Source organism: Dermacentor andersoni, chromosome 3, assembly GCF_023375885.2.
Source record: "Dermacentor andersoni chromosome 3, qqDerAnde1_hic_scaffold, whole genome shotgun sequence".
NCBI lineage: Eukaryota > Metazoa > Arthropoda > Arachnida > Ixodida > Ixodidae > Dermacentor > Dermacentor andersoni.
Window position 1 is genome coordinate 133,023,150 of NC_092816.1, and position 21,672 is coordinate 133,044,821.

At 47.3% G+C, this 21,672-nt stretch overlaps 1 long non-coding RNA gene across 1 annotated transcript in view; it reads right to left on the reverse strand.

Moving 5' to 3' along the window:
* Positions 1-21,450, reverse strand: part of LOC140216412 (uncharacterized) — a 40,489-nt gene extending 19,039 nt beyond the window's left edge. The window contains exons 1-2 of the long non-coding RNA XR_011893074.1: positions 21,394-21,450; positions 14,304-14,373 (exon numbers count right to left, since the gene is read on the reverse strand). This is a non-coding gene — a long non-coding RNA (uncharacterized lncRNA). The remainder of the gene's footprint in view (positions 1-14,303; positions 14,374-21,393) is intronic.
* Between the last annotated feature and the right edge of the window lie 222 nt (positions 21,451-21,672).

Consider the following 21,672-nt stretch of genomic DNA (forward strand, 5'->3'; position numbering starts at 1 on the left):
CGACAACGATGGCGTGACACCGACGGCATGACGAGAGCCGGATGGCAAAACTGCAATGACGACGAAGGAAACACGACGAACGCATCCCCACCATGAGCACTAAGCTATTGACCAAAACTCGCAGACAACTTTGGCCTCAGTGCCGGCTTGAGAGGGTATATATTGTAGTGTACAGTACTTTATAGAGCCCCCTCGGTGGAAGAAGAAGAGACTGGACTAGTGCATAGGCATATAGGTTCGACGATGGTAGCTGGGGCATCAAGGCAGTCACGTGATAAATAAGCTGCAATTCCTTGTGGGCATTCTGTTGCTACAAGTTGGTGACCCGGGCGTGACACCACATCACAACTGTATACGTACACCAAGTTCCTTCTCTACGCCATGGAACCGGCCGCCCAACAACGACGTCTCGAAGAAAACCGAACGCCTTCCGTCGCAACACTCAAACCTCCCAATTTCTGGCCCTCGGAATGTGAACTCTACTTCGGCCACATTGAAGCGAAGTTTTCCCGTCACCAAGTCAGATCTCAGGCGGCCAAGTACGACAATGTCATGAGTGCGCGTAAGCCGACCGCTCCAGCTTCGGTCCGCGACATTTTGCTAGATCCTACACCCATGATCAGTACAACACCCTTAAAGGGAAGCTGAAAGGTTTTCCAGAAATAATGAGGGAAGATCTGTACATAAGGGTTTTCAACCCTCCGAATTCGAATGTAGTATCGAAATTGAGCGAAAGAGAGCGCAAATATATTTTATTTCGACGAAAAGTGCAGCAGCGGACACGCCCAGCTCGCGCTTCTCGTTTCCGCCTGTGATTGGTCGGGCGCCTCGTGACGTCAGCACTAGTAACCGACCGCTGCCGCTACACATGAAGCACGGTGCCAGGTAGTTTGGTGCTGTTTTTCTGAGACGGTAATGGAAAATTTAGAGAGACTGCGTTTTTCTGAGGAGTTCGGCGTTACTCCCTACATGTACGAGCCGACTGCGATGAGCCGGCCTCTCGAAGAAGCAAACGATGCTGGTGCGAGCAGTGCTTTCGACGCGAACGAAAGCAAAGTCTTGGGATCTCTTCGTGTTGGAAATGCTTTGGTGAGTATGTTTTTTGCAAAGCGATCTAGTGATCTCGCCGATCTTTCGCCGATCTAGTGAGCTCGTTTCCGGTCAAACAACTGTAGTGTTCTGTTCCTGCATGCCTCCTCGTAGAACGTAAGCGGGGATGCGATCGTCAGCATTTGTGCGCTGTCCAAAGCTGTCGGCAATCTACAAAGACGGTTTAAACGCGTGAAAAGCTTCCCGGTTCATGCAGTACGTGTAGTGACCTTCATTTGTTGACTACCACGTTGACTACCACTCACGTTGATTACCACACACGTTGACTACCACGCACGTTGACTACCACTCTACATACGCGCAGACGCACCAACAAAGGAATGCAGGGTCGATCGAAGCTGATTACAATGGCACGCACGCAAAAACAAGCGCGATCAGGCACGGTCGCGGACGCTGCGAAGGAACGAAACACTAGAGTTGACGTCACAACAACGCGGTTTCCGGTCTCTGCTCGCATCGTCAGCGTCAGCAGCAGCGCGCGGCATTCGACGGGGGGCGGAGCTACAGCGCAATTTCAACCGACGACTACGTCGCTCCTAATTGAAAAAAAAAAAAACAAATTTTACCTACATGGTTTATAAGGTTCCCGCATCCGTATATGAGCGTCTTATTGAATTCGACAGACTCTTCAGCTTCCCTTTAAGTGGCAGGTACTACGGCGCAGCACTGACTCTGAGTCGCGACGGATTCAACAGCTCTTCTCATCGGACGAACTTGGTCACAGAAAACCAACTGAGCTGCTTCGCAGCATGACACAACTTGGAGCAACAGAAGGCGCACAGAGAATTGCCATTTATTTATCAGGTAACGGCGTTGATGTCGCGGCTACCATTGTCGAGCCTATACGCCTGATGGCCCTAGTCCAGACTCTTCTTCCACCGAGGGGGCTCTATGAGTACTGTGCACTTCAATATATATATATATATATATATATATATATATATGCAGAGATAGGTAAGCTGAAGGCTTCTGATGTAGGTAAATAATGCTAATTGAAAAAAAACAACTTTGTGATGAGCTGTCTGAGCAAACAAGAACGCAGCTCGACAAGTTTAGGTACCCTAGCGTGAGCCTCTCCTAAATACCTTTTTATCGGCAAGGAGGAATGGTGCCTCGAACGAGCCAGCCACGCCGCTGTCCTCCTCGCAATAGTACGTGCTGATCGCCGTTTCTCCCGGCAGAAGCTTGGAATCGTAACGTGGTGATTTCGAATTTGTTTGGTTCGAATGTCTTTTGTCTATGATCGCTGCGATGTCAGGTGACTCATGGTCAACAGGCTACCACTGGCTGTATTTACCCGGAAAAATAACTTTACACGCGAATGCAAAGTGCCCCTCTAGCCCTGGAGACTCTGTGAACTCCAGCGCTGCGGTTGCAGACAAGCGTCGCCTCTATATTGCCAGCATGCATAGAAAGGACTTAACTCCATCAGCTTCGTCCCGTTTATATACAGAGGGTTTTGTTTCCATGAGGTGCACGACGAGGGAATCGGCACCTATGGTGAACTTGGGATATGAATGAAAGGTGGGTATTAGAGTCGGCGAGCTTGTACGAATGAACGAGGCCATCTATTTCTTCATTCGTGCACATTAAACTTATTCTGGCGAAATGTGTTTCAACATTATTATGATTAGCAACCAACATTCTGGTGGAAGTAGACGGAGGACGTATTCTGACAACAATAGGTACCGACAAACCACATGAAAATTTCTTAATTTTTGTTCGGCAAGCACGACCTGTGTCCCGATCGCCTCCAGTACGCATGGGCTCTCCTGTGCTTACGAATCTCGCCGGCAAGCTGTCTGGCCAACGCCGTGCCTCCAGCGCTGGATTACTTCCGAAAATATAGCTGCTGTTGCGGAGAGTAGTTCATATTTAAGCTCTCTCGAGCCGGTGAGGTGCTCTTGCACAGGCGCCACTCGAGAACTAAGATTGCGCATATTCTTTCAACGCGTCGTATGCATCTCGTTGATTGTGGCGTATGAGCGATCACTATCGTTAGGTAATTTTATCAAGTACTCCAAGCTAATGGTCCTTTCGTTCCAGTTAGACAGTGCTTAGGAAATTCTACCGCGAAAATTGTAAAAGCTAGCAAAACCAACTTCCTCGGAGCTTCGCTAGTTACCTGGATTACCTGGATAAGTTACCTAGATTATGCTGTAAACGAGAAGGAAGGGGATTAACTGAGGGGCCCGATTTTTTTATTAGTCGTATCAAAAACAGCCAACAAACACTGACACCAAGGACAACACAGGGAAAATTACTTGTGCTCAATAAATGAAATAAAGAAACAATAAATTAATGGAACTGAAAGTGAATGAAAAAAACAACTTGCCGCAGGTAAGAACCGAACCCACAACCTTCGCATTTCGCGAAGGTTGTGGGTTGTGGTTGTTCTACAACCTTCACGTTCTCGTGACGCCCGCGGCAGGAAGGACGTTCCACGTCCACCGCTAAGGTCTGTGAATGGTGGCGTTGGGTAACGCTCTCAGGTTTCTACTAGGAAGCATAAATACCCAAGAAAATGGATGGGCAAACGACGCCGCGGTAGCTCAATTGGTAGAGCATCGCACGCGAAATGGAAAGTTGTGGGTTCGGTCCTCACCTGCGGCAAGTTGTATTTCATCCACTTTCATGTCCATTTATTTACCGCTTCTTTATTTAATTTATTAGACACAAGTAATTTCCCCTATGTTGTCCTTGTTGTCAGTGTTTGTTGGCTGCTTTTGGGTGGATTATGCTGGTGTGACATACCGTATGACATACGGAGACACCTCCAATTGTTGTCAAGCGAGGATTACCCTGATAGAGCTGAAGGCAGGACATAGACTAATAACACATTGCACGTATGTTACTTATCGACAATGTCCAGACTTGACTCACCTACTATTTCGACCATGGGCTGAGTTGCTGCAAAGCCTCTAGGCCGATCGCTGTTCAATATTGCAGTTATATTCAAGTTATGTGCTTAGTAACGGCAATATAAAGTATTACCAATCGCAACAACTTGTTTGCACCTCTCAAGAAAACGCGAAGAGTTGCCAATCGTCGTCACCAGCACGTTCACTGTGCGCTCTCCAGCGCGATTACACAGCAAGGTGCAGGACGATAGACAGCGCTGTGATCGCAACATCACGGCGCCCTCGACAAAACGATCAAAAGGGGACTCCTAACCAAGGTTGATGATTTTCAGTCAACTAGCCTAGACTCCATCCCATTCGCTCTGTAGCTTTGTAAACTATAACTCCGTCTAATGCAGTGCTATACCGTTATCGTTCGAAAACGAGCTTGGCAGTTTCTGCAATAGACCGGCACCGTACGCGTCGCGCAAGTGCAGAGGCGGCCATGAAGCTGTGATGAACCAGATGTGCACCGATAGGAAAGGATGACAGGCAAATGTATGTTAACTGCATTGATTTAAAACGTAAATAAGTTCGAGTGCTTCCTGAAGTTCAGGAAGTACAGACGAACCGAAGACACCTATCATGCGTTAGATACAACGCCGGTGTGTTTCTAAAGTCAGTATTCATTGTTAATGTCTCATATGTAAAGAGATTGGCCGATATGAGTGATGTCAATTTAGTTTACCCGCATACACAAATATAGCATTCGGCTGCGGCAAGTTCTTGATAAGGTGTCCGATTTCTTCCTTGAGCTGTTCTGGAGTAACGCGATTATCGCATTTAACTTTTGCTTTCGGCATCCTCGGAGACAAAAAGCGCAAGGCGTCAAATGGCAACAGCGCAACGACCAGTTTATTCCGACTACAAGGAATAAATCCCTAATCATCAAAACTGTTGTTCAGCCGAGATGGCATTCAAATGATGGTGGTGCGCGACGTCCTGATAATTTTTTGCTTAAAGCTATACAGGTACCTAAAGCTGCAACACGAACAAGTACAGTTCTGCATGCCTTGAAGCATGCAGAAAAATAAAGTTAAATTATGGGCTTTTAGGTGCCAAAACCAGTTTCTGATTATGAGGCACGCCGTAGTGGAGGACTCTGGAAATTTCGACCACCTGGGGTTCATTAACGTGCACCTAAATCTAAGTACACGGGTGTTTTCGCATTTCGCTCCCATCGAAATGCGGCCGCCGTGGCCGAGGTTCATGCAGGAAAATAAATCCCGCCGATTGGGTTGATGTCCTGAATCACCGAACGACACTGTCACAGTTGGTCGACGTCATATTCGAAAATTCTGCATCAGCAAGCGAGAATAATTTTTTCTGGGCCGGACCGACCGATTGAGGAGGTAGAGCACTTTCCTTGATCGAATTCGTGCAGTTTGGTTCAACTATGCCTGGCAGGAACGTGGACGAGCCCGCCATGAATTTACATTGCTGTTCGCAGGAGAGAAAAGCAGACCTGGCGACACGAAAAGTCCTTCGTGCTCGGAACATTTATAAAATCCGTGCCTTAGTTTTCGCACGTAGTCTACGAGAGAACTCGTGCCAGTACTGCTCCGTACGACCTCTAAACACTGACGAATATATCCCATGCCTAATATTATATCGTTAGTGACCAGCACAGTAAATTGAATTAGGCGTGCGTGCGGATATAACTGAGCCAAGGTTACCTGAAGATAACTGAACAAGAAGAGACATCAAATGGGGGCTACGGCTCGCCGCCGACTTCCTGATTAATAGCACTTCCGCAAAATGAGAAAATCGCTTTTTGAATAAAGCAGTATCAGATTCACTCGTTGTTTAATATTTGAAAACGCACGGTTTAGCAGGAAAAACGAAGTATTGGTTGCGATAACAAATTATTAGACCGCTATAAGAAGTAAGGTTATTAGGTTTATCGGCCTTACAAACAGCTGTAAACATCTCACTCGGTGACTGCAGACAGAGACAGTGGCGTAGCCAGAAAGTTCAATCGGGGGAGGAGGAGTGTGGGACGGGGAGGGAGGGGGCTCACGTTGAAACTCGGCCTCCTCTTTATTGAATTTGTCCAAGTATCAAATACTTGAACTGCATTACCAATGCCAAAGATTCTGAAAACGAATTCTTGAACGCTATGCACTATCAAGACAAGTAAAATGTGTATTTCTTTATCCAAGAATATACTCGTATGTCCAGAAAATTGCGCCCGAAACAACTGATATTAATGGTACCATATTTTTGTCTATTTGAAAAGTACAGAAAATATCACACGAACTGAAAAAATATGTCAGCTTGAAACCAGCAAAGCAGTGCATGTTGCTGATATGAAAAACGTAAAGGCCATGAAACGAAGAAGTTGAAGACAAATATTTTGATGAACGTTTGACATTCAAGAACTTTGCTTACATTTTTGCGCATATGCAATGGCCAGTAAAAACTCTCAATGACGCTTTCCTTTGATCCAATGTATTGCGCAGGAGAACCTGTCACCGGTCGCGTATTGTGAGTAACTGTACTGAAATTATAGCCTCTACAGAGTGAACATATAAAAAGCAGAAGTTCTGCAGCATATACGAATGTGAGGCAAATGAAAGTGAGCCAATGGGAATGTATGACTAGCGGGGTACTTTATTTAAAAGTAGCCTCCATGAGCATTTAGACATTTGTCTCAATCACTAAAGAACTGCGTGATTCCCCTCTTATAAAGCTCCTTGGGTTGCTGCTTCAAAAGTCTGTAACTGACTCTTTCACGTCGTCGACAGGCACAAATTCAGGTTCCCTTGAGCTGTTTTTTGAATTGCCCCAAAATGTAGAAGTCCCAAGGTGACAAGCCTGTGCTCCATGGCGGATGTTGCAGCGTTTCCCAGTTGAACTTTTACAGTTTTGTGTTAACCACATCAGCGAAGTGGGGACGGGCAGTGTCGCGGAGCAAGATATCCCCATTCGTCAATTTTCCACGTCGCTTGTTCTTGATTGTGACACGCAGCCGATCCGGCGTTTCACAATACCAGAAACGATTGATCGTCTGTCAAGGTTTATGAAATTCGATCAGTAATAGCCCCTGATGATCGAAAAAAAAAGAAGGCAACAACACTTTTCCGACGGTAATGACGGCCTTCGCTTTCTTTGGGGGTGGTGAATTCGAATGTTTCCCCGGTAAGCTGTTTCAGGCTCGTAGTGGTGGCACCATGATTCGTCCTCGGTCACGTTGCAGACAAGAAGTCATCGCAGTCATTGTGATATAGGATGAGATGAGTCAAGGGAGCGCCGAACCTCTCCTTCTTCTGGTGGTGGTTCAAAACGTTCGGCATCCATTGCCCGCACAAGAGCCGATAACCCAGATGTAGATGAATTATGGTGTGAAACGAACCATGACTGATGTTCACATGCTCTGCCAGTTTTTTGGTGCCCATGCTTCGTTCTTATCTAATGAGCTCATCAACCTTTGCAATCGTGTTGGGGGTGGTTGCACGGTTGATTTCGTCCGGTGTTGGATCGTCTTTGCAACTTTCAAGTCCTTTTTTGAACCGTTTGATGCAATGCTTCACAGTGGCGAATTAAATGCAATGTTCATCCTAAAAGCCTGTACGTATACGGCTACTAATTTCTTTTTCAGAAACACCTTCAGCTGTCAACAACATCACGACACCACTCCGTTCAACTTTTCGAGTGTCGATCATGTCACTTGACCATGTTAAATCCAGTGTATGAGAGCATTAAAGGAAATATATCCTGCCACCTGCGTGTCACTTTTGTAAGTCAGAGATACCTCTGTGCTATGCGCATGCATCGTAGATAATCAACCGAATCATTATTGAACGGGGTGGGTTGGCTCACTTTGATTTGACTCGCCTTCGTACATTAGAAATGCGATGATATCATGGAATATACAGATGCGAAGATACAGCTTGATAAAAGGCAAAAGAGTGTCACTGGAAACAAAGTTCACTGCACGTATACAGAAAACCTAGCAACAAGAGCATTGAATATACGTATCGTATAAGTCTCCAATAGATCTAGGTTTCTAAGAAAAAGTCACTATATATTGTTACGTGTGGAAAGACACAGACGAAAGAGGCTATTTACACGCTATTTACTCTGGAGCCAGGCAGCCAGGCTGACACTCACTCGTGCCAAAGGCACAGACCAACTTCATCGTCGTTCTCGCGGCGGCTCATCTCTTGAGCATCGCTCGATGATATCGTAATACTACCCCCCTCCCCCACCCGACGGCAAAAGCACCGTCACGGTGCTGTTAAATATCCAAGGTGCATGGAGAGTTGTAGGGCTTGAGTCGGGCAACGTGGACAATGTCACTGGTTGTCACAGCGGAGGACGTATTGGGCGTGGCTAGAACAATTTCATAGGTGACATCGGTCACTTTGCGGAGGACGCGATATGGGCCTGTGTAACAGGAAAGCAGTTTTTCACAGAGACCGACTTTACGTGACGGTGACGAAAGCAACACGAGGGCGCCGGGCACAATATGGACATCATGGTGACGGAGGTCGTAGTGTTGTTTCTGCTTGTCTTGCGACGCTTGTAGACGAGCGCGCGCAAGTTGGCGAGCATGGTCAGCATGGGCGATTGCATCACGGGCATAATCGCTAGTTGAAGCTGTGGCGGACGGAAGTAAAATGTCCAGTGGCAGCGTCGGTTCGCGGCCACACAAGAGGTAAAACGGGGAATAGCCAGCAGTTTTGAGACGGGAAGAGTTGTACGCAAAGGAAATGTAAGGTAGAGCCAGGTCCCAGTCACGGTGGTCGTCTGAAACGTATTTGTATAGCATGTCTTTAAGGGTGCGGTTCAAATGCTCAGTGAGGCCGTTCCTTAGGTGGTGGTAGGAAGTGGTAAATTTATGCTGTATTGAGCAGGCACGCATGATGTCGTCGTTGACTTTGGCCAAAAACGTACGGCCGCCGTCTCCAAGCAACTGACGCGGAGCACCATGGATCAAAATGGTATCATGTAGGAGGAAGTCCGCAACATCAGTTGCGCAACTGGTCGGAAGAGCACGGGTTACGGCGTAGCGGGTCGCGTAGTCCGCCGCAACTGCAACCCACTTGTTTCCTGATGTGGATTCCGGAAATGGGCCGAGAAGCTCCAAGCCAACACGATGGAAGGGCTCCGCAGAGATGTCGAGCGGCTGCAGGTAACCAGCGGGGAGCTGCGAAGGCTTCTTGCGTCGTTGGCAAAGTTCACAAGCGGCAACGTACTGTCGTACGGAACTGGCAAAGCCCGACCAGAAAGAAACGGCGACGTACACGGTCATAGGTTCGAGATACGCCGAGGTGTCCTGCCGTTGGTGCGTCGTGGAGCTCTTCTAGAACGGTGGAGCGGAGGTGTTTAGGTATTACAAGTAGGAATCGTCAACAGCAATCTGCCAGTATCCTGAACGATGATCAATAGACGATAAATAGCTGGAACCGTGCAGGCAGTCAAGGACGTCGTCTATAAGTGGGATCTGGTAGACGTCCTTCTTAGTAATGTCGTTCAGATGACGGTAGTATACACAGAAGCACCAGGTGCCGTCCTTCTTAACCAACAGCACAGGTGACGCCCGGGGACTCGATGAAGGCTCAATGATGTTTTTATCAAGCATTTTGCTCACTTCATCTTGAATTACTCGGCGTTCCGACGCAGAAACTCGATACAGTCGTCGGTGAATGGCTGCAGCATCGCCAGTAAGAATCCTATGCTTGACCGCGAGAATCTGGCCTAAAGGGCGATCATCGAAGTCGAAAATATCGCTGTAGGACGATAATACTTCGCAAAGGTCTTCAGCCTGCGCAGAGGACAGGTACATGGCAACCATTTTCTTTATGTTGGGATCGACGCCCGAGGCTTGCGCGAGGGGCATGCTAAGCTCGCGAGAGCCATCGGTTGATAACGCTGCCACGTATTGGTCGCCGAGACAATCAATGGTGGCAAGGCCAATACCTTGCGGTAGAATTTGCTTTGCCAATCCCAAGTTACAGACAGGCAGGTGAGTGCGATTCGCAGTAATAGCAAGTATGATGTGAGGCACGGTGACGTCATACTGTATTGGAATGTTGGGCAGAGGAGTGACGAGGTACTCGACATCGCGAACTGGTGGGAAAGACAACACTTCAATGTAGGTAGGCTATGGAATTTGGTGGCAGGCGAAGAAAGCCGGTGGGGCGTAAGCGGCAGTGGGGTGCGTGAGAAGGTTCTGCGAGCATCGGCAACTCAAGGTGAAGGGTACTGGAAGAGCAGTCAATAAGAGCAGACCGCGCGGAGAGCAAATCGAGGCCGATAATGAGGCCTTGGGGGCAATGAGCAAAAACGGTAAAGAGGACAGGAGTGTGGCGGCCGGCGATGCTGACACGTGCCGTACACATGCCGATGATAGGCACAGTACGGCCACCTGCAACGCGGACGACGCGTGCCGACGCTGGGGTGAGGAGCTTGCTCAGTCGTCGTCGGAAGACAGCACTCATAATAGAAAGATGCGCTCTTGTATCGATGAGTGCTCTGACAGGATAGCCGTCAACGTCAACGACAAGAAGATTTCGGTTAATAGGTAACGTGAGCAGAGGATTTGAAGGCAGGGTTGACAACGCATCTTCACCTCCAGAAGCTGCAGTGCCTAGTTTTCCGGCCGGGTCCGGGGGGGGGGGGGGGGGGGGGGGGCGATAGGCGGCGAAGAGAAGCGGCGGTGTTTGGGCGAACGAGACTGATGGCGTCGAGGTGAGGGCGAGCGGCTGTAGCGAAAGTTCGAAGCAGGGGCATAAGCAGCAGTGGGTTCATCGCGTGTGGCATAGGGTACAGAAGGTCCAGAGGTGCGGGGATAAGTGGAGGCGTAAGTCCGAGGAAGCGGTGGCCATCGGTTGCGGCAGTGACGGGCGACGTGGCCGATCCGACAGCAGTGGAAGCAGATCGGCCTGTCATCAGCGGTACGCCATTCTGACGGGTTGCGGCGAGATGTGGCAGAAAAGGGCTGCCGAGGACGAGGAGGGCCGCTAGCTAACTGGTGAACGCTGGGTCGGGACGTGGAACACACGTTGTTCAGACCCATGTTTTCAAATTCCTGTCTGACGACGGCCTGAATCATCGCAATGGTAGTTGCTGGCGGATCGCGAGGCATCATGGAGAAGGCTGGCGAACAGGCGGCCTCGAGTTCGCGGCGAACAATACGGGTGACGTCGTCACAGGTGATGGTCTGACGCGGTCGACCCTCAGATGTCGACGTATAGCAGTGTTGGGTAGTCGCGCAATGTGGTGTGAGATACGGCGGCTCTTAGCTTGTTCAAGGCCACAGCATTCTCTTATAATGGCGTCGATAGTCGAGACGTTGCCGAAAACAAGCAAATTGAAAGCGTCGTCGGCGTTGCCTTTTAGCACATTTGCCACTTTATCTACTTCGGACATATTATCGTCAACTTTGCGGCATAGAGCCAAGACGTCGAGGATGTAGGAAACGTACGGCTCTGTAGATGGCTGAACACGAGACGCAAGAGCCTTTCTCGCGGCAACCTTGCGCCCAATGGTGTCGCCGAATAGTTCCCGTATCTTTTCTTTGAAACTGTCCCAACTGGTTATCTCTTCATTATGAGTTTGGTGCCACACGCGTGGGGTGCCGCGAGATAAAAGATGACATTGACGAGCATAATCGTTGGGTCCCACCTGTTATTAGCACTGGCGTGTTCATAGAGCTTGATCCAGTCGTCCAGCCATAGAGCGTGATCCATAGAGCTGATCCTGTCCCTCCAGGCCAGAGAACACACCTGGGTCACGATGTGGGGCAACCGTGACGACTGGAGCAGTCGGACAAGCCGAAGCCGTTGCAGAGGCGGACTCGTCATCGGTAGGCATGGTGACAAGCTCGGTGTGCCGACCACTTCGGAGTTCCGTGGTGAGGACGGGGATTGTTGACCTCCACCAGAATGTTACGTGTGGAAAGACACAGACGAAAGAGGCTATTTACACGCTATTTACACTGGAGCCAGGCAGCCAGGCGGACACTCGCTCGTGCCAAGGGCACCGACCAACTTCATCGTCATTCTCGCGGCGGCTCGTCTCTTGAGCATAGCTCGATGATATCGTAATAATATACTGCGTCAAAGAAGAAAAGTAAACATGTTGCGAAACCCTAGATTCACTGATCACAGAACCTTACCACCCCCCACCCCGCCCCTCCGCTCACACTGATAATCGCGCGCGACGGAAGGCGGCGCGCTTCTTCCCCGCTTTTCTCCCCTGCGCACAAAAGACAGCCATCATTATCGGCTCACCCATGCCACCCCCGCCCACCTACGCTTTCACTCGCACATGCAGCGTGACGCGTGCGTTCAGGGTGTTATCGCCTTTGGACTTGATAAAGAACATAAGGGAGATGGCGATGGCAGGAATGCGCCCGGAGTGTCCACATAATTGCTATCGCAATAATATAATATGAGCATCCCGCAATTGAAGTGTCGCATGGCCCATTACTTACAGCAAAAAAAGAAGCAGTGAGAAAATCGAATTCGAATGTCTTTACTTCTTTTGTTGGGCGGTGGCGCCGAAACAAAAAAAAAAAGAAGAAAACGTGAAGGAAAGAATGTTGACCATAGACGAATGCCTACTTTGGGCACCTAGCGATGGAATATCAAAGAAAACGTGAGACGCTTCGTCCACAGAGAACCATACGCATACTGCTCGGTATCCTACATTGGCGAGACAAGATTTTCCAGAGGTTGCGCCCCAACGAACGCGTTGCAATCCGTCGAGTCCCCACAGTGAATAGCGGTGAGCGACTATTGTTTCTTTTACTCGTCTTCTAGCCAGAAAGCCAGTTCAAAGCTCTGCCAGGCGAGAATACCCTCGGCCAGAATAAAATGATCGCGCTCCGAACTGCGCAGCGCGGTGGTCCGGGCAACGCGAGAAAAACGCATGCGCTGTGGCTGGCTTTGGCAGCCCGCGGGTAGCGAGAACAAAAGAAGCCAAGTGGCTCAATGTGTTCTCGCGAATGAAAGTTAAAGTAGAAAAATAAATAAGAACGTAGCTACCTTTGCTGGCTTTAGTGTCTTCACATGGATGATTTGGCGCAGGTGAAAAAAATATGTTCGTGTTCTTTTCTGTGCACAAATGAACCACCACAACGCTTCGTCTCATCGGACCTCGCTGCGTGCTTTGTGAACTTGTCTGATAGCATGTTGGGTTGGTTTGTCTCGTTATATGGTCTGATGTACGACTTTAGAAACGTGAAGACACATTTGGAGTCATATGTTAATTGGAGCATCGAAGCCTCAAAGTTCCGGAATTCAAAATGTAAAGCACGACTTTCGAAATGTCAATTCACCTTTCGCAACAGAAGTTTATGGGAAATGTATGCCCCAAAAAGTTTCGAAATTGAAATGCATGCGCTCCTCAGATTCCGCGTCATCCGCGAGATGCCGCTGTGATCGAACGCGCCATCGAAACGCCCTTGAAACTTTGTGCTTGGAAGGCGCTCCTGGCGTTATGTGACTCCCGGTGCATCGGTGTTGCCACGAAATCCAGCCAGAGTTCGCAATGATGGCACCGAAATGTCCTTTCGAGCGTAAAAAAAGACATTCTACGCAATGATTTCCGGCGACGGGGGCTGTTTTGGCCGGCGGTGCATGACAGCACGAAAATATTTTGCAGGGGGGCTGCAGCCCCATAAGGCCCCTCCTTCCTTGCTGCGCCCCTGACCGCAGACACTCGCTGTCAGATTTCTGGCATGATTAAGAGCGGCAGCAGCTCTGAGCCGATTTTGCGTTTGTGCTGCCTCTCGTTCCAATGCGAACTAGGCACGCAAGTTTACAATGCACACGAAGCCATTAGCTTCTCGGGCAGGCTAGACGATCGCCTCTACCGCAGCTTACCTACAAGGTAATCTAAGATTACCTTCAAGCCGGGCACAGCCGCGTCATGCAGCCGGCGGCCGGAGCACAAACGGTGACACGTGCTACCCAGCCCCCCTAAATAGTCGTTCTATAAATGTACAGTAAACACATTGAGTACACCAAAATATGGCGAGTACAAGAGGCCTAGATTGTGTGCATTGATTTTGAATTCTACAACATGTAGAACATAACATACAGAGACTCACATTGATGACGCACGTCACGGCGTGGACTCGCACCATCTGAATGTTTTTCTCCTCTGGCAGGCTGACGCGGCCCGCAGCCTTCGCTGGGCAGTATGCAGAATGTGAGACGGAGTATAGAAATAGTCCCTCGTGGATACTCAACATGTTGACCACTACTTTGCTGAATTTTTGCCCTCTCGCTCACTACACGTCATCGGGTGTGTTTGTCACTGCACCTACAGCGCACTCACCTAATGCAGCACATCGCGTCAGGTGGTCCAGGGCTACTTTGGCGACACTGTAAGGCACGTTGTCGGGAATCTGCCAACAGAAGTGAGAGACGTGTCGTTTGCTCAAAGGCATGATGATGATCATTAGCTGCAGCCGCCGTAGTAATAATTGTTTTACTTGGCGGAATAGTAGAAACAACAGCTGTGCTATTATCTTGACTATTAAAAAAAGACTGTAAAAACGTCACAGCTACGTCGACTCATCTTTTTCAGACGCTGACCACCTGTATATCAAAGGTAGTCACCAAACCGAGGTCAGCGATGACCTATGAAATAGAGGACTTTGTTTGTGAAGGACTTTGTTTGTGAAATCTATGTGAAGTTTCACTTCACATAGATTTGAACATGTGCGTTGGATTTACATTGTTTGGTCCACGTGCTAAAGGAACGACAGAGCACAGAACCGCACGCCCGCTGCTTGCATTGTCGGCATCTCAACTTCCGAATCTATGTAGCATTCTTAGGGGCAATGCGATCCCCCTCCCTAACGCCCATATCCCACCTACACAGATATACACATTCCAGCTTTACATACAACCCTGTAGCGCCAACCCGAATACCCGAACCCATATGGCAGTGGCAAAAACGCAAGTAGACACCGCTCAGCATATATGTACGGCGCTACGGTCGAGAACACCTATTACTAACAACGTTTCCACCGCGTCCACTTTTCGCGCCTCTGCCGAAGAATGGTGGGTATTTGGGGGAAAAAAGAGGAGAAGGGGAGAGAGGGAAGCCTGGCTTGAGAGCGCGAAGAATTGGTGCTATACGAGTAGTGCATGCCATGGGGCTTAAAGGCAGCGCGAATGACAGGAAGAAAGCATAGACGCACTTCACAGCCCTGCAAACGCCGCCTCTGGATTCTTCCTGTCTCTCGCGCTGTTTTTACCGCGTTCGTCATGAACCAGCCAGCCCAATTCAGCACACGCTTGCAGTGCATACGGTGTAAGTTTCACATTTTACCCTGGTGACGTAGGTCAGACATCGCCAGGGGCCACAGCACTTTCAACAAGCACTGCACTCTACTACACGCATTTGGCCTGTTATGTTTTTTTTCGCATTACTTTCATAATCAGTGTGCACCAGACGGGATGATGCCTCACTGTGTACACGTATCAAATAATGTAAACAAGCCTTTTGTTGCCTAACTCCACGGTACTTTTTGTGTTTCTTTCTTAGATATTTCAAACATTCCATATTCAACGGTCGTTCTTCTTTAGTACTCGTATGCAATTCAATTCGGAAATCTTGCTTTCGGAAACTTTTATTTATTCTAGAGTTTAGTCCTTACTGAGTATGGATCGCCAAAACAAAATGCGGGAACGAGCGAGTGCAGGAATAGGTGCGTCGAATCGCCGCCACTCGTAGCACACTCTAGCGTTAACACTGCTTAAGATGACCGCCTTTATGTGTGCAGCTTTTGTAGCTGTGCACACTTAAACTTGATTCATATTCATGTAAAATGTATTGGTTTCTCTCTCACATTTGCAGGGAGTGTGTGTCGTCGCACTGTGACAAAACGCGCGCATGCGCCATCCGTACGAGTCGATAACACTGTACAGCATGTCACCATATACCATCATCATCATCATCATCATCAGCCTGATTACGCCCACTGCAGGGCAAAGGCCTCTCCCATACTTCTCCAACTACCCCGGTCATGTACTAATTGTGGCCATGTTGACCCTCCAAACTTCCTAATCTCATCTGCCCACCTAACTTTCTGTCGCCCCCTGCTACGCTTCCCTTCCCTCGGAATCCAGTCCGTAACCCTTAATGACCATCGGTTATCTTCCCTCCTCATTACATGTCCTGCCCATGCCAATTTCTTTTTCTTGATTTCAATTAAGATGTCATTAACGCGCGTTTTTTCCCTCACCCAATCTGCTCTTTTCTTATCCCTTAACGTTACACCTATCATTCTTCTTTCCATAGCTCGTTGCGTCGTCTTCAATTTAAGTAGAACCCTTTTCGTAAGCCTCCAGGTTTCTGCCCCGTACGTGAGTACCGGTAAGGCACAGCTGTTGTACACTTTTCTCTTGAGGGATAATGGCAACCTGCTGTTCATGATCTGCGAATGCCTGCCAAACGCACCCCAGCCCATTCTTATTCTTCTGATTATTTCACTCTCATGATCTGGATCAGCAGTCACTACCTGTCTTAAGTAGATGTATTCTCTTACCACTTCCAGTGCCTCGCTACCTATCGTAAACTGCTGTTCCCTTCCGAGACTGTTAAACATTACTTTAGTTTTCTGCAGATTCATTTTTAGTCCCACCCTTCTGCTCTGCCTCTCCAGATCAGTGAGCATGCATTGCAGTTGGTCCCCTGAGTTACTAAGCAAGGCAATATCATCAGCGAAGCGCAAGTTACTAAGGTATTCTCCATTTACCCTTATCCCCAATTCTTCCCAATCCAGGTCTCTGAATACCTCCTGTAAACACGCTGTGAATAGCACTGGAGAGATCGTATCTCCCTGCCTGACGCCTTTCTTTATTGGGATTTTGTTGCTTTCTTTATGGAGGAGTACAGTGGCTGTGGAGCCGCTATAGATGTCTTTCAGTATTTTTACATACGGCTCGTCTACACCCTGATTCCGCAATGCCTCCATGACTGCTGAGGTTTCGACTGAATCAAACGCTTTCTCGTAATCAATGAAAGCTATATATAATGGTTGGTTATATTCCGCACATTTCTCTATCACCTGATTGATAGTGTGAATATGATCTATTGTTGAGTAGCCTTTACGGAATCCTGCCTGGTCCTTTGGTTGACGGAAGTCTAAGGTGTTCCGGATTCTATTTGCAATTACCTTAGTAAATACTTTGTAGGCAACGGACAGTAAGCTGATCGGTCTATAATTTTTCAAGTCTTTGGCGTCGCCTTTCTTATGGATTAGGATTATGTTAGCGTTCTTCCAAGATTCCGGTACGCTCGAGGTCTTGAGGCATTGTGTATACAGGGTGGCCAGTTTTTCTAGAACAATCTGCCCACCATCCTTCAGCAAATCTGCTGTTACCTGATCCTCCCCAGCTGCCTTCCCCCTTTGTATAGCTCCCAAGGCTTTCTTTACTTCTTCCGGCGTTACTTCTGGGATATCGAATTCCTCTAGATTATTCTCTCTTCCATTATCATCGTGGGTGCCACTCGTACTGTATAAATCTCTATAGAACTCCTCAGCCACTTGAACTATCTCATCCATATTAGTTATGATATTGCCGGCTTTGTCTCTTAGCGCATACATCTGATTCTTGCCAATTCCTAGTTTCTTCTTCACTGCTTTTAGGCTTCCTCCGTTCCTGAGAGCTTGTTCAATTTTATCCATGTTATACTTCCTTATGTCAGCTGTCTTACGCTTGTTGATTAACTTCGAAAGTTCTGCCAGTTCTATTCTAGCTGTAGAGTTAGAGGCTTTCATACATTGGCGTTTCTTGATCAGATCTTTCGTCTCCTGCGATAGCTTACTGGTATCCTGTCTAACGGAGTTACCACCGACTTCTATTGCACACTCTTTAATGATGCCCACAAGATTGTCGTTCATTGCTTCAACACTAAGGTCCTCTTCGTGACTTAAAGCCGAGTACCTGTTCTGTAGCTTGATCTGGAATTCCTCTATTTTCCCTCTTAGCGCTAACTCATTGATCAGCTTCTCATGTACCAGTTTCCTCCATTCCCTCCTCAGGTCTAGGCTAATTCGAGTTCTTACCATCCTGTGGTCACTGCAGCGCACCTTACCGAGCACGTCCACATCTTGTATGATGCCAGGGTTAGCGCAGAGTATGAAATCAATTTCATTTCTAGTCTCGCCGTTCGGGCTCCTCCATGTCCACTTTCGGTTATTCCGCTTGCGGAAGAAGGTATTCATTATCCTCATATTATTCTGTTCTGCAAACTCTACTAATACCTCCCCCCTGCTATTCCTAGTGCCTATGCCATATTCCCCCACTGCCTTGTCTCCAGCATGCTTCTTGCCTACCTTGGCATTGAAATCGCCCATCAGTATAGTGTATTTTGTTTTCACTCTACCCATCGCCGATTCCACGTCTTCGTAGAAGCTTTCGACTTCCTGGTCATCATGACTGGATGTAGGGGCATAGACCTGTACAACCTTCATTTTGTACCTCTTATTAAGTTTAACAACAAGACATATACCATAGGATAAAGTTTATTGTGCTGAATCGGTTCGTGAACTGGTTCAGGATGGCGAACAGCTTGTTTAAACATTATAAATTTTATTTCTTCGAGTCAGAACTGGGCCTTCATTTACAAAAGTCTTTTACACTTACACTAAAATTGATCGTAAAAAAATACTCAAGCGAATCCTAATGCTGAACATATTATTAGCGAAGATGGCTAGCCAATCGCGTAAATCACTTACGAACGACAAGCTTTTTAAATTCGTCGCCTGAACCGCAAGTAAATCGTACCATATTGAAAGCGAATGAAAAACGTGTTTCTTTTTTGGGATGACATGACAATTATTTTGTTTGTGATGATGGTTTTTATAGTATCGCACATACTCAAGACGGGCATTTTTTCAAGAAGCAAGTGGTGCATATCGTAATAGCGCCAAACTAGCTATTTTACAATATCGCCGCGTGCTGATGGTAGGGAATTGCATACTATGGTAAATACCACAATGGGTCGTTGGCCAAGAAGCGCGTCTGCGTGTTGATTATGATAAATATTTTCAACAATGGCACATGCCGGTAACGAGCAATCGGCCAAGAAAGGGGCGAAATACGTGTATAAAAAGCAAGAATACACTAATAACTACAAGCCAATGTAAAATTTCTAACATTGCGTCGCATAGGTGCGCGATAGTACATACACTCGACAGTTTCTTTTGTGCCAGAGACGCACAAATAAACAGGGCAAATTCACAGCATTTCATTACCTGCTTCAGTGAAGTTTCACTTCACATAGATTTGAACATGTGCGTTGGATTTACATTGTTTGGTCTATGTTTTTGCACAGCGCTGTGCCTATACTTACAGAATCAATCAACTAGCCCAAAACTAAAATTTTCTTGCAACGTAATAGGGTTCGTTCTCAGGCACTCCAAGTAGCTAAGAGGATGGGCAATGGCTCGCGGTTGACCTTGATTTAAGCAGGTATGCGTACGATTTACTGGAAACCTAAAACCCAGCTCCTGGACGGATGCGTGATTGACTAGATGGATGGGCGATAAACTGCCCACAACTGTAAAAGAACTGGCAAAGTTTTAGTCGTGTTTTACGGGTGGGACTGCTGCCATCCGTAAAAGAGATCAATTAAAGAGAGACATTAGCAGAGTTATCGAAAGTAAAGTGCCAACTTTCAGGCAGTCGGTTAGCTTCGCTAATCAACGCTTTCAATAATTCACTTGGGAAGTTAGTGAAGAAAAAAAAAACTTGCCGTTGTGAGTGCGAAAACTAGTTAGTTTAAAGCCACAACAGTCCTCTTAATAAAAAAAGGAGGAAATAAACAGGAGCTTACTGCTCCAAAACAATATAATACAAAGAATAATTTAGAAATAAAGAAAATTCTTCCTACCGCCTACGAAAAATGGCACTACAAGAACTAGCCCTTCAGTTAGGATTCTGAACAGGTTAAAACCTGATTTCCCCAGTGAAACAGAGAGCCACTGTTTCAAACATTTACGTGAAAGGATCAGACGCAGACTTCGCGCGCGCCATATCCTTTCAAATAAGATTTCAACAGATAATATCAGCATTCATAATGTGATTGTGAGGTTGCTTGGTTTTGGCGAACTGTGAGAAATACTGTTTTGCAGTCCGCTAAATAGCAACGACTGATTACGACAGTGTTATGTTTTCATGAAGATGCTATAACGGTCTACATGATTCACCACCTCTGTCTGGCAACAGAGATGTTGCTAACTGGAGTTCTAAAGATAAAGCCACAAAAGGGCAGGAAATGCACTTGAACACGCAGTAGAAATATTGAGAAGCGAGGGCGCATACTGCGCGTATGCTTCACGTCACGTATGCTGAAGGTCTCGCTATAGTTTATTTTTGTTTACCTACACTTCACTGTTGCCTTACTTGTAATAGCATCCACTTTTACTGAAGTCGACAGCCTATGGCTACAACCGGATAACTTCTCAGTGATGCAACAAGACTTCGCTGCATTAAGGATTGACACGAGTGGTAAGCGTCCTAGCCGTCGACTTGCCCGATGAACTGGACTATCCAGAGGCACAGCGTTGGTGTTCCGGCCGCTCGGCGGAGCTTGATGCGCAGACTACGTCCTTAGCCAGTACCTCCGGCAATCTTGTCCCGTAGTCAGATGGAAAAAATTATGAATTTTTTTAATGGTGTTCTCATATGGGTGATGGCGCGTGGGCCCTCGGAAAGCAAAACGTAGCACTGTTTCGTTTTCGTATGTTATGCGCTGCCTCACGATACCAGGTGGCAATATCCTTTTCGCAGCTGACCGGCGCGTCTTGGTTGCGTGCCGTATTGGACAGGAAGCTAGTCACGCTTATCAATCCAAATGTGTTGTACGTCCTCTTTTGCGTTTCTAATAATGGCTTCATCGTTTAAATAATTGATTGATTCACTCGCTGATTTACGTATTTACTTACTTAATAGACGAGCAGCATGCAGCAACCGCTCAGACTGAAAGAGATGATTGCATGCATTTATTTAATAATTGTACTGTTCGGTATCATCGCTTGGGATGCTCCAAAATACATTACATAAGAAATGAGAGGTTGCGCTCCGAATGTCTCACCAAATAAGCATCTGAAGGCGTCTTTTGTATCATCACTGCGTAGTTCGTTATGTGTGTGGTAGCCCTGTTACTACTTGAAGTTAAAAATGCTCGACTGAGAATCCTGAAAGCTCCAGAAGTTCGCAAAGCCCGCTTATCACGCTGAGCACCTTCTACTGCCGCCCAAGACTGCCGTCCGCTTCAAAGACGGTGGAAGAAGTCTCCGCCATAGGTGGCAATGTTGCTTAATGCTGTAGTAGCGTCGTAAAAAGGGTACAAGGTTCATAAAGGTCGACAAACGCAGTGGGGTGATGATATTTGATTTTTCACTCACCGTTATCAGCGATGCAATGCTAGAAATGTGACGATGCTACCTGAAATATATTTCAAAAAATACACCAATCACTGACAACTTAAATGACAATGCGAATGTTTGATGCGGTACATCAATACTTTTAGTGTTTAGTGAACACAACACGTGTTGATCATGGTCCGTCTACAACAAGAAACACGATTGTGGCCAAATGATAGATTACCGCACCCCATTCGCACCAGCTTTGGTGATGCGAATAAAAGGATTGCATTTGCAGTCGTAGAGAGCATGTATTGTAGC